Consider the following 13,209-nt stretch of genomic DNA (forward strand, 5'->3'; position numbering starts at 1 on the left):
ATTTAATTATTGTTGAATATTTTGGAAGGTGAAGTCGGTATTCTGGTATTGAATTGATTGATAAGTGTATATCCCCGCATTTAAATATTCTTCCGAATTTATATTATTATTTTCATGGTAAGGAAGAGTGCAAAAGCACGAAGGGTGATGTCATGCCATTTTTATTATTTATAATATCATTATCATTGTAAGGAAGAGTGTAAAAGCACGAAGGGTGTTGACGTGCCACTTGTGAGTGTAAAAGCACGAAGGGTGATGTCGTGTCATTTTCAGAGAGTGTAAAAGCACGAAGGGTGATGTCATGCCAAATGAGAGTAAAAGCACGAAAGGTGGTGCCGTGCCATTTTCATATCATCAGTTTCTCATTATATTGTTGAGGAATTATTTGGTTGTTAAGTGATAATTCTCCTGCTGAAATTATTATATCAACCTCCCTTTGCATGTTCCTTCCCAATTTATAAATTATTATTTATTGTATTATTGTTGCTTCGTATTTATTTATACTTGTACAGGTTGTTTACGTACGTGTCTTGTCATAGCCTCGTCACTACTTCGTCGAGGTTAGGCTTGACACTTACGGAGTACATGTCACGACCCAAAATCCCACCACAGGCGTCGTGATGGCACTTAGTCTCTAAGACTAGGTAAGCTAATTACAATTTCAATTCAAGCCATCTTTTTAAAAAAAAATATATAATTTAATACACGTGTCGAAACCAACAGCGAAAATAATTATAATACCTTCCCAAGACTGGTAATACTGAGTCACGAACTCTAACTGAATACATGCAATGAATCTCAAAGATCGAATATACAATATTGTTCAAATAAGAGTTGACAGTACAATAAAATGGAAAGACTCCAAGGGGCTGCGACGACCAAGCAGCTCTACCTTGAATCCTTGCGATCAACTCACTAACTCTGCTCGAGTCCGATATCTCCAATACTTGACTCTGCACAAAAATATGCAGAAGTATAGTATGAGTACACCACAGGCGGTACCCAGTAAGTATCAAGACTAACCTCGGTGGAGTAGTGACGAGGTACAGTCAAGACACTCACTAGTCAAATAACCTGTGCAATATAGCAGTATACAATAGTACTGAAAAATAACTAGCAATGATAACAACAAAATCAACCAGCGATATAACATCAAGGCAACAAGAACATCATAATTATTGCTCAGACGAATAAGGAGCACAAGTACAACCAATTAAACATGTCCTTCAAATATAAATCTTTCACATATAATTCTTTCGAATAAATACCTTCCGAATATAATTCTTTGAAATAATATTTTGAATATAATTCTTTCAAATAAAAGTCACCTTGTGGCACCTCATTTCAAAATCATAAACATACGGGTCTCAGGCCACTTCCATATTTTCACGGCACCTCGTGTCCATATTTCTATCACAACTGCACGGATAACTCACATGCCAATAATATCAATGTATATAAGATCCACATGATCAATTTATTTCCACTAAAGTGAGTTTACAATTTTTAAATCATGTAAGAAATCAACAAAGAAATGAATTTATTTTAGAAATCACTTGGGTGAAGAAAATAACATTACACTTAAATTAAAGCATCAGATAAACTACTGACTTGGATGTAAAACTATTTTATTTAAAACATAATAATAATTTTTTTTATTTAAATCAATTCAATCATCGAAAATCAGTAAGAAAAACCAGAAATATACTTCTTTAGAGTCTCGTGCTAAAAAGCCAAAGCCAACACAATACAACTAGGAGCACAGAACACATAATAATAAAGTCAACTAGTACATCACGGAAGAAGATAAAAATTTACATATTTTGAAACAAAATCACCCAAGACAAGAACATAAATAAAAAAATATCAACTCGGCACTCCCGAGGTACCGCCTCGTAGTCCCAAATCATAAATAAATTCACAATATATCATTTTCTTATATCTCCGCGGGAGCCTTCACATTTAATTTTTAAAGAAATTATTTTTTTCGAAATAGCATCCCGCGTTTTAGCCACCCTTATCACACCACATGACTTCTAGTAGTTTCCCTACTAGCCACGCGTTTCAAGCCACCCTTATCTCATCGCATGCGTTTCAACACCCTGACCTTATATCACTGCATGCATATCAATATCACAATATTTCACAAATCGCACCTCAAGTGCCCAAATATCATAGCATAATACAACTTGCACATCAAGTGCTCACATATCACAACATATCACAAATTGCACATCAAGTGCTCAAATATTACAACATATCACAAATTGCACATCAAGTGCTTAAATATTACATCATATCATAAATTGCACATCAAGTGCTCAAATATTATAACTTTCCACAGAAATCAACAATACATTATTTTTCCACAATAAGGAGCCCACGACTCGATCATAATGTGTACAACATCTTAACAAAATATTCGGGAGTGAACAACTCAACTGAATAACATTTCACAATTTGGCACTTGGCCTCAATATGATTCACGACCTTTATAATTCAATTCCAAATTTTCAACAACGTGAACCAAAAAGTAATTCATCAAGGAAAAACACCTCTTTTAAATCACAACTTCAAGAAATAAATAGATTTATTCATCTTATTAACTAAATTTTTCCATTTAAATTATCTGTAGCTATAAATCAATAATGAAAGTATTTTCCATAAAAATAGAAACTCAAACGAACACAGAGTTCACATAAAAGTCAAGTGAAAATCACACCAAATTATCATATAAAAGCAACCTCGGCAAACAAGGAATGAGGCATGACAAATAAGGGATTTAATAAGTTACAATAATTTTTTAATATAATACTTAAGGGCGTCTACGAATTTCAACCGATATAATATGCACATATAAATCAAGTATGTACTCGTCACCTCGCGTACATGGTTTCAATTAAACAATTTCCCACATAAGACTCAATGCCTAAGGGTTAATTCCCCCACTCAAGGTCAGGCAAGATACTTACCTTTTTGACGTTAGGTCGATATTCCAAAATCGCCTTCTTGCTTGAATTGACCTCCGGACAGCTCAAATCTAATAAAATTAAATTAAATTCAGTGAATACTAATTATATGAATTAATTCCATATGAAAATACTAATTTTCCAATAAAATCCGAAATTTAACTCAAAAATCACCTGTGGGGACCACGTCTCAGAATCCGATGAAACTCACAAAATCTGACAACCCAATCAATTACGAGTCCAACCATATCAGTTTCACTCAAATCCGACTCCAAATTGACACCGAAATCTCAAAAATTCGTTTGTATGAGATTTCTAAAAAAGTTTCAAATTTCAATCTCAAAACACTAATTAAATAGTGAAAACAAATGATGGATTCGGGTAATCTAACTATAATTGAGTTAAGAATACTTACCCCGATATTTTCTCTAAAAATCTCTCAAAAATCGTCTCTCCCCAAGCTCCAATTTGTCAAAAATAGAAAATGGGACGAAGTTCCCTACTTTATAACTCACAGTTCTATCAGGCTACCCTCGGTCCTCGGTCCTCGGTCCTCGGTCCTCGGTCCTCGGTCCTCGGCCTTCGACCCTGGCCCTCGATCATGGGCCTCGGTCCTCGGCCTTCGACCCTGGCCCTCGATCATCGGCCTCGATCCTGGGCCTCGGTCTTCGGCCTTTGACCCTGCCCCTGAATTTCCAGTAGAATAAAAATTGCAGCAGCTGTTTAAGTCCAACTTTTGATCCGTTAACCATCCGAAACTCACCCGAGGCCCTCTGGACCTCAACCAAATACACCAACAAGTACTAAAATATCATATGAACTTATTTTAAACCTCAAATCATATAAAACAACGCTAAAACCATGAATCATACCCCAATTCAAGATTAAGGAAACTTAAAAATTTCCAACTCTACATTCGATGTCGGAACCTATCAAATCAAGTCTGATTGATCTCAAATTTTACACACAAGTCATAAATAATATAACAGAGCTATGAAAATTTTATAAACTGGATTCCAACCCCGATATCAAAAAGTCAACTCTCCGGTCAAACTTCCAAACTTAAATTCCTATTTTAGCCATTTCAAGCCTAATTTAACTACGGACTTTCAAATTAAATTCCGGACACGCTCCTAAGTCCAAAATCACCATACGAAGCTATTGGAATCATCAAAATTCTATTCTGGGGTCGTTTTCTCAAAATTCAACTCTCCGGTCAACTCTTTCCATTTAAGCTTCAAAAATGAGAATTGTTCTTTAAATTAAATTCCGAATCTTCCGAAAACCAAACTCGAAAATACACGCGGGTTATAATACATATTACGAAGTTGATCGAGACCTTATGTAGCTGAATGGGGCATAGATTCTTAAAATGACAAGTCGGGTCATTACAGTACATGGGGTCGGTTGTACTCATACTACACTCTGCACTTCTTGTGCAGATTTTGGAGTTGGTCCCAGTAGCGTACCATAGACGTGCTCGGATTCAGCTACTCATAGGAGACTTGAGGTATAACTGCACAACGTTTGCAGTTCTGAAGTCCCCTTCTATCTTATCTCAACTGTGTATTATCTTTCAAACAACTTGAATTTTATTCAGACCTTTATTTGTATTATTTTAGTAGCTCGTGCACTTGTGACACGAGATTCGGGGATGTATTTTGATAATTCGGTATTTATGGTCTTCCGCAATTTATTTCAGTAATTGACTTCTATTTAATTAAATTTGCTTTAAAATAGTTAAGATTATTTTAACGTTGGCTTGCTTAGCAAGTGAAATGTTAGGCGCCATCATGATCCTGAAGGTGGAAATTTCGGGTCGTGACAGTTAGTATCAGAGACCTAGGTTAGTTAGGTCTCACGAGTCACGATCAAGCTTAGTAAAGTCTGAAGGATCGCTATGGAGATGTCTGTACTTATCTCTTAGAGGCTATGAAGTTTAGGAACAATATCACTTCTTTCTTATTCTGTCGAGCGATTTTATTCTATCATTGATGATTGAACCATTCTATTCTTATTCTCTCGCAGATGGTGAGAATATGTAATACATCTACCGATGGACAGGGACCAGAGTCCTCGGGGAAACTATGACCAGGGGTAGAGGTCGAGGTCGAGGTCGTGCTAGAGGCAGAGGCAGAGGCAGAGGTAGAGCTCAGTTTAGAGCTCGAGCAGCAGCACCTGTTGTAGAACCTCGGGTGGATCTTCAGGATGAGGTTCCCATTAAGACTGTACTGGTTGGACTAGTTCAGGTCCCGGAAGGATTTATAGCTACTCCAGTGCTTCAGGACGCTCTAGTCCATTTGGTGAGTCTTATGGAGGGCGTGGCCCGGAATGGTACATTTCCAATGGCACCAGCCATCTCACAGGCTGGGGGAGGAGCACCGACTCCCACTACCCCCGCTCCAGAGTAGATGGCTCCACAGTATCAGGCTCCAGCAGCCCCACCAATTGGGGTAGTTCTGCTAGTTGTTGCGGCACAGGCCGGTGATAGGCCCGCCATGTCTTCTGAGGCCTTATTGAGACTGGATAAGTTTACTAAGCTCTTTCCAGTTCACTTTAGTGGTACACCTTATGATGACCCACGTGATTATCGTGATTGCTGCCATGAGGTACTGCGGAACATGGGTATAGTTGAGACCAATGTGGTCGATTTTGCTGTATTTCATATGACGGATTCCGCCAAGAGGTGGTGGAGAGATTTTATGTTGACCAGACCAGTTGGGTCACCTACACTGACTTGGGAGTAGTTCTCACGGCTATTTCTAGAGAAGTTCCTCCCTATTACATTGAGAGAGGATTTTCGCAGGCAGTTTGAGCGTCTCCAGCAAGGCAATATGACTGTTACTCAGTACGAGACCCGTTTTGTGGATCTAGCCCGTCATGCTCTCCTTTTACTTCCTACTGTGGGAGAGAGAGTGAGGAGGTTTATTGAGGGACTTACTCACCCTATTAAGCTTCAGATGGCCAAGGATACCGGAGGTGATATTTCCTTTCAGGCGGCTGCTAATGTTGCTAGGAGGATCGAGATGGTTCTTTCACAGAGAAAGGGCAGGGGTCTGATAAGAGGCATCGTCTGTTCGGTGGGTTCATTGATGCCTCGTCTGGAGGCAGGGTAATTTTGGTAGGGGTCATCCTCCCAGGTCATTCCATTAAGCACTCCAAGCATCCTATAGGGCACCACCAGCTTCTATCTGTGCATCTCTGATCCAGAGTTTTTAGGGTAGTTACTTAGGTCGACATGGACAACTTCAGGGTCAGCAGTCACAATAGCCGAGGTCTTGTTATACTTGTGGTGATTCGAGGCACATTGCTAGATTCTGCCCCAGGTCTCAGGGCAGCATACAGCAGTGGGGTTTTCGTGCTATGGTTCCAGCACCAGTTGTTTCACCGCCTACTCAGTCAACTAGAGGTAGGGGTCAAGAAGCTAGAGATGGAGGTCAGACCGTTAGAGGTGGAGGTCAGGCCATTAGAGGTAGAGGCCATCCAATTAGAGGCCATCCTAGGGACGCAGTTTAAAGTGGTGGGGCCCAGCCCCGATTTTATACTTTTCCAGTTAAGCCTAAGGTCGAGTCATCTGATGTCGTGATTACAGGTATTGTTCCAGTTTTCCATAGAGATGATTCAATTCTATTTGATTGAAGATCTACTTATTCCTATGTGTCATCTTATTTTGCTTCATATCTGGTGATGCCTCATGATTCTCTGAGTGCTCTTGTGTGTGTGTCCACTTCGGTGGGAGATTCTATCGTGGTAGATCATATCTATCATTCATGTGTGGTTACTATTGGGAGTCTTGAGACTAGTGTTGGATATTTTACTTCTTGATATGGTAGATTTTGATGTCATCTTGGGTATGGATTGGATGTCACCTTATCGTGCTATATTAGATTTTCATGCCATGACGGTGACCCTAGCCATGCCGGGGTTACCTCGATTAGAGTGGAAAGGAACTCTTAGTCATTCTACCAGTAGGGTTATTTCATATATGAAGACTCGGCGTATGGTCGAAAAGGGGTGTCTAGCCTATTTGGCTTATATTCGCGATCCCATTGCGGATGTTCCTTCTATGTACTCACTACCAATTGTTCGTGAATTTCCAGAAGTATTTCCTACAGATTTTCCTGGGATGCCACCCGACAGAGATGTTGACTTCTGTATTGAATTGGCTCCGGGCACTCAGCCAATTTCTATTCCACGATACCGTATGGCCCAACTAGAATTGAAGGAGCAATTACAATACTTGCTTGATCTGGGATTCATTAGACCTAGCGTCTCACCTTGGGGGTGCACCAGTGTTATTTGTAAAGAAGAAAGATGGTTCAATGTGGATGTGTATACATTATCGGCAGTTGAACAAGGCTACTATCAAGAACAAGTATCCACTGCCAAGAATTGATGACTTATTCGATCAGCTTCAGGGTGCCAAGGTGTTTTCAAAGATCGACTTGAGGTCTGGTTACCATCAATTGAAGATTAGGGCATCAGATATCCCTAAGACATCTTTTCAGACTCGGTATGTGCATTACGAATTCCTAGTGATGTCATTTGGGCTGACAAATACCCCAGCAATATTTATGGATTTGATAAACCGGGTATTCAAACCCTATTTGTATTCTTTTGTGGTTGTATCCATTGATTATATCTTGATTTATTCCAGCAATCGAGAGGAGCATGAGGAGCATAAGTATCATCTTCGTAGTGTGCTTCAGACTTTAAAGAATAATCAGTTATATGCTAAATTTTCAAAATGTGAATTTTGGTTAGACTCAGTTGCCTTCTTGGGGCATGTTGTATCGGCAGAAGGCATAAAAGTAGATCCTAAGAAAATTGAGGTTGTTCAGAATTGGCCTAGACCTACTTCAGTTACAGAGATACGGAATTTTCTGGGTTTGGCAGGTTATTATCGCCGGTTCGTGGAAGGGTTTTCATCTATAGCAAGCTCATTGACCAGACTGACCCAGAAAGGTGTTCCATTCGGATGGTCATACGAGTGTGAGTTGAGCTTTCAGAAGCTCAACACTGCTTTGACTACGACGCCAGTGTTGGTATTACCCACATGTTCAGGATCTTATATGGTGTATTATGATGCATCTCACATTGGGCTTGGTACAGTATTGATGCAAGGTGGCAGGGTGATTGCATATGCGTCGCGTTAGTTGAAAGTTCACGAGAAGAATTATCCTGTTCATGACTTAGAATTGGCAGCCATTGTTCATGCGCTAAAGATTTGGAGGCACTACCTTTACGGTGTTTCGTGTGAGGTATTTACTGATCATCGTATCTTACAATATCTGTTCAAACAAAAGCATCTCAATTTGAGGCATAGAATATGGTTGGAGTTGTTGAAGGACTATGATCTCACTATTTTGTTTCACCCCGGAAAGGCCAATGTGGTGACCGATGCTTTGAGTAAAAAGGCTATGAGTATGGGCAGTGTTGCGTATATTCCGGTTGGTGAGAGACCGTTAGCGGAAGCTATTCAGACCTTGGCTAAGCAGTTCGTGAGGTTAGATGTTTCAAAACCCAGTCAGGTTCTAGCTTGCATAATCGCTCGGTCTTCTTTATATGAGCACATCAGAGAGCGGCAGCATGATGATCCTCATTTACTTGTCCTTAATGATACGGTGCAGCACGGTGATGCCAAACATGTTGTTGTGGGGGAAGATGGAGTTCTGCGAATGCAGGGTCGTATTTGTGTGCCTAATGTGGATGGCCTTCTTGAATTAATTTAGGAAGAGGCCCACAATTCCAGGTATTCTATTCATCCAGGTGCCGCCAAAATGTATCAAGATTTGCGGCAACATTATTGGTGGAGGAGAATGAAGAAGGACATAGTTGCATATGTAGATCAGTGTCTGAATTGTCAGCAAGTTAAGTACGAGCATCAGAGACCTGGTGGTTTGCTTCAGAAGTTAGAAATTCCTGAGTGGAAGTGGGAGCGTATCACTATGGATTTTGTTATTGGGCTCCCACGGACTCAGAGAAAATTCGACGCACTTTGGGTCATTGTGGACAGGTTGACCAAGTCAGCACATGTCACGACCCAAATTTCACCTATAGATCGTGATGGCGCCCAACACTACAGCTAGGCAAGCCAACTAATAAGTCAATCGTACATTGGTTAAACTTTTATTCCAAAAAAAATAATAATAATAAAAATACCAACTTCTACCAATGTGTGTGCCAAGACCCGGTATCACAAGTGCATGAGCATCTAGTAGATTATACAAAACTCCAAATACTGTCTGAAATGAAATAGACAGAATATAAATATAAGAAGAGACACTGGTAGCTGCAGAACGGCTCAGAAAGGCAGCTCACCACTATGCCTCGGGATGATGTGGGTACGTGATGGTAGGTCCTCCACTAGTACCTGTCTCAGATCCTGCACAAAAAGTGCAGCAAGTGTAGTATGAGTACGTAAACAACGTGTACCCAGTAAGTATCAAGCCTAATCTCGAAGTGGTAGAGACGAGATGACCGACTTTGACACTCACTATGGGTCAATAATAATTGAAATAAAAATTAAGATATTCAAATCAGCATGATTTACAGAATTTACAAATAATTTATTTAATCAGCGAAAATAATCAAATTCCTTCAAATGTAACAATTCTCAATATATTAATTAAATTCCTTCAATTCAAATAAATTCCAATTTATCAATTGAATCTCATTTACAGGAGTAACAATTAATTCCTAAACAAGCAAGAATAATAATTCATTAAATTTCAAGGATTTTTTCCAATTTATTACTTAGCTTCACAAGCTGAAATAACTTATTAAAGTATCGTGTAATTATTTTTATTAAGCACGATTTCTGCCGAGGACGTACGGCCCGATCCAGAGTGCCGTGTACACTACCGAGGGACATGCGGCGCGATCCATAGATGCATCTATCCTGTCGAGGCGTTCGGCCCGCTCCACAAGAAAGGAGGACATTTTTCTTATGTGCCTCCGGAAGGAGAGTATATTCATTATAAGATGAATTTGGGAGGAGAACAATTTCTTTTAACAATTAATTAATTTAAACAGACAATCAAGCCTATGAGATTTTCATCCTTTAATATCTTTATCTAACAATTTACAATATATTCATATAGAAGTCAATTAATATAAATAAATCAAAGAATACAATTTATACAAGTAAGGCATGCTTTGAGTCCTAAACAACCCGGACTTTAGCATTAATAGTAGTTACGCACGGACTCTTGTCACCTCGTACATACATAGCCCCCACAATTAGCAACAATTATTTAATCTTAATCACCTATGAGGTAATTTCCCCCTCACAAGATTAGACAAGAGACTTACCTCGTCTTGCTCCAATTTAATCCACAATAGGGCCTTTTCCACGATTATCCAACTCTGTCTGGCTAGAATCTAGCCAAAATAATTCGATACAATCACTAAAAATCATATGGATCAAATTCTATAAGGAAATACTACATTTTAAATAAAAATTCCGAAATTAATTAAAAATTTGCCTGCGGGGCCCGCATCTCGGAATCCGGCAAAAGTTGCGAAATATGATAACTCATTCAATTGCGAGTCCAACGATACCAGTTTCACTCAAATCCGACTCCGAATCGATACCGAAATCTCAAAATTTCATTTCTATGAGATTTCTAAACTTTTCCAAATTTCAATCTCAAAACACAAATTAATTTATGAAAACAATGATATACTTGTATATGTAGACCAAATCCGAGTTAGAATCACTTATCCCAATGTTTTTCCCTTGAAAATCTGCCAAAAGTTGTCTCTGCTTAAGCTCTAGTTCGTAAAAAATGGCAACTGGGACGTATGCCCTCCTTTTATAGAACTGCCCAGCAGCCTTCGGAACTGGTCCTCGAACTGGGCCTCGATCGCGGCATCGAACATGTGCCTTCGATCAGGGCATCGAGCCTTGTCTTCGATCGCGGCTTCGATCTCAGACTCGAGCCTGGATCTAGGTCATGGCCTCGATCAGGGTATCGAGGTTGGGCCTTCGATCATAGCCTCAATCATGGCATCGAGCTTGAGCCTTCGATTGTGACCCTCGATCTTGGGTCTCGATCCTGGCCCTCGAGTCTTGCCTTCAACCATGTCCCTTGATCTGGACCTTCGATCATGGCCCTCGAGTTGGACCTTCGATCATGGCTTCGATACACTAGCTCGTCAACCCTGGGTTCGATACCTGGCTTGATATCTGGGCTCGATACCTTGCCTCGATATCTGACTCGACATCTGGCTCGATATCTGGCTCGATATCTGGGCTCGATCATAGCCCAGAATGTCCAACAGAAGAGGAAAAATTGCAGCAGCTTTTTAACTCAAATTTTTGATCTGTTAACCATTCGAAACTCCCCCGAGACCCTCGGGACCTCAACCAAATATACCAACAAGTCCTAAAACATCATACGAACTTAGTCGAACCTCTAAATCACATCAAACAACGCTAAAACTATGAATCATACCCCAACTCAAGCTTAATGAAACTAAGAGTTTTCAACTTCTACATTCAATGTCGGAACCTATCAAATCAACTCCGATTGACCTCAAATTTTACACACAAGTCATAAATTACATAACGGAGATATGAAAATTTTCGGAACTGGATTCCGACTCCGGTATCAAAAATTCAACTCCCCGGTCAAACTTTGAAACTTTAAATTCCTATTTTAGCCATTTCAAGCCTAATTTCACTACGGACTTCCAAATATAATCCCAAACACGCTCCTAAGTCCAGAATCACTATACGGAGCTGTTGGAATCATCAAAATTCTATTCCGGGGTCGTTTTCACATAATTAGACATCCGGTCACTATTTGAACTTAAACATTTTAATTTTTCCTCAAAATTCCATATCTCGGGCTAGGGACCTCGAAATTTGATTCCGGGCATACGCCCAAGTCCCAAATCACGATACGGACTTACCGGAACTGTCGAAACACTGATCTGAGTCCGTTTGCTAAAAATGTTGACCAAAGTCAACTCAATTGAGTTTTTAAAGCTCTTATCCACATTTTAAATCCATTTATCACGCAAAAACTTTCCATAAAATTTTTTACGGATTGCGCATGCAAGTCGAGAAATGATAAATAGTACTTTTCGAGGTCTTAGAACACATAATTTATTATTAAATTTAAAGATGACATTTTTGGGTCATCACATTCTCCACCTCTTAAACAAACGTTCGTCCTCGAACGGGTTTAGAATTATACCTGAAGTGCGGAATAAGTGTGGATATCTGCTCTGCATGTTTTCGTCAGCCTCCCAAGTCGCTTCCTCGACTGGTTGGCCCCTCCACTGGACTTTTACTGCAGAAATCTTCTTGGATCTCAACTGGCAAACTTGTTTATCAACCAAAACAATTGGCTCCTCTTCATAACCCAAGCTATTATCTAGCTGAACTGTGCTAAAGTCTAACACATGTGATAGGTCGGCATGATACTTCCGGAGCATAGATACGTGAAAAACCAGATGAACTCCCAATAGGCTGGGAGGCAATGCAAGCTCATAAGCAACCTCCCCAACTCGTTTCAACACCTCAAATGGGCCTATAAACCTTGGGCTCAACTTGCCCTTCTTCCCGAATCTCAAAATTCCCTTCATCGGCGAAACCTTCAAGAGAACTTTTTCACCTACCATAAATGATATATCACGCGCTTTCTGATCCGCGTAACTCTTTTGTCTGGACTGTGCTGTATGAAGTCGCTCCTGAATCAACTTTACCTTTTCCAAGGCATCCCTAACCAAATCAGTACCATATAACTTAGCCTCACCTGGCTCAAACCATTCGATAGGTGAACGACATCGCCGACCATATAAAGCCTCTATGGAGCCATCTCGATGCTGGATTGGTAACTAATATTACAAGCAAACTCGGCCAAAGGCAGGAAACGATCCCACTGACCTCCAAAGTCAATCACACACGCCCTGAGCATATCCTCCAAAATCTAAATTGTCCTCTCTGACTGTCCATCGGTTTGCGGATGAAAGGTTGTGCTGAGCTCTACACGGGGCCCCAACTCACTCTGTACTGCTCTCCAGAAATGTGAAGTAAACTGAGGACCTCTATCTGATATGATGGAAATTGGTACACCGAGCAACCGAACTATCTCCTGAATATAAATCTGAGCTAACCTCTCTGAAGTATACGTAGTCACAACAGGAATAAAATGTGCCGACTTAGTCAACCTGTCAACAATCACCCAAACTGCGTCAAACTTCCTCAAGGTCCGCGGCAACCCAACTA

This window comes from Nicotiana tomentosiformis, chromosome 8 (assembly GCF_000390325.3).
Source record: "Nicotiana tomentosiformis chromosome 8, ASM39032v3, whole genome shotgun sequence".
NCBI lineage: Eukaryota > Viridiplantae > Streptophyta > Magnoliopsida > Solanales > Solanaceae > Nicotiana > Nicotiana tomentosiformis.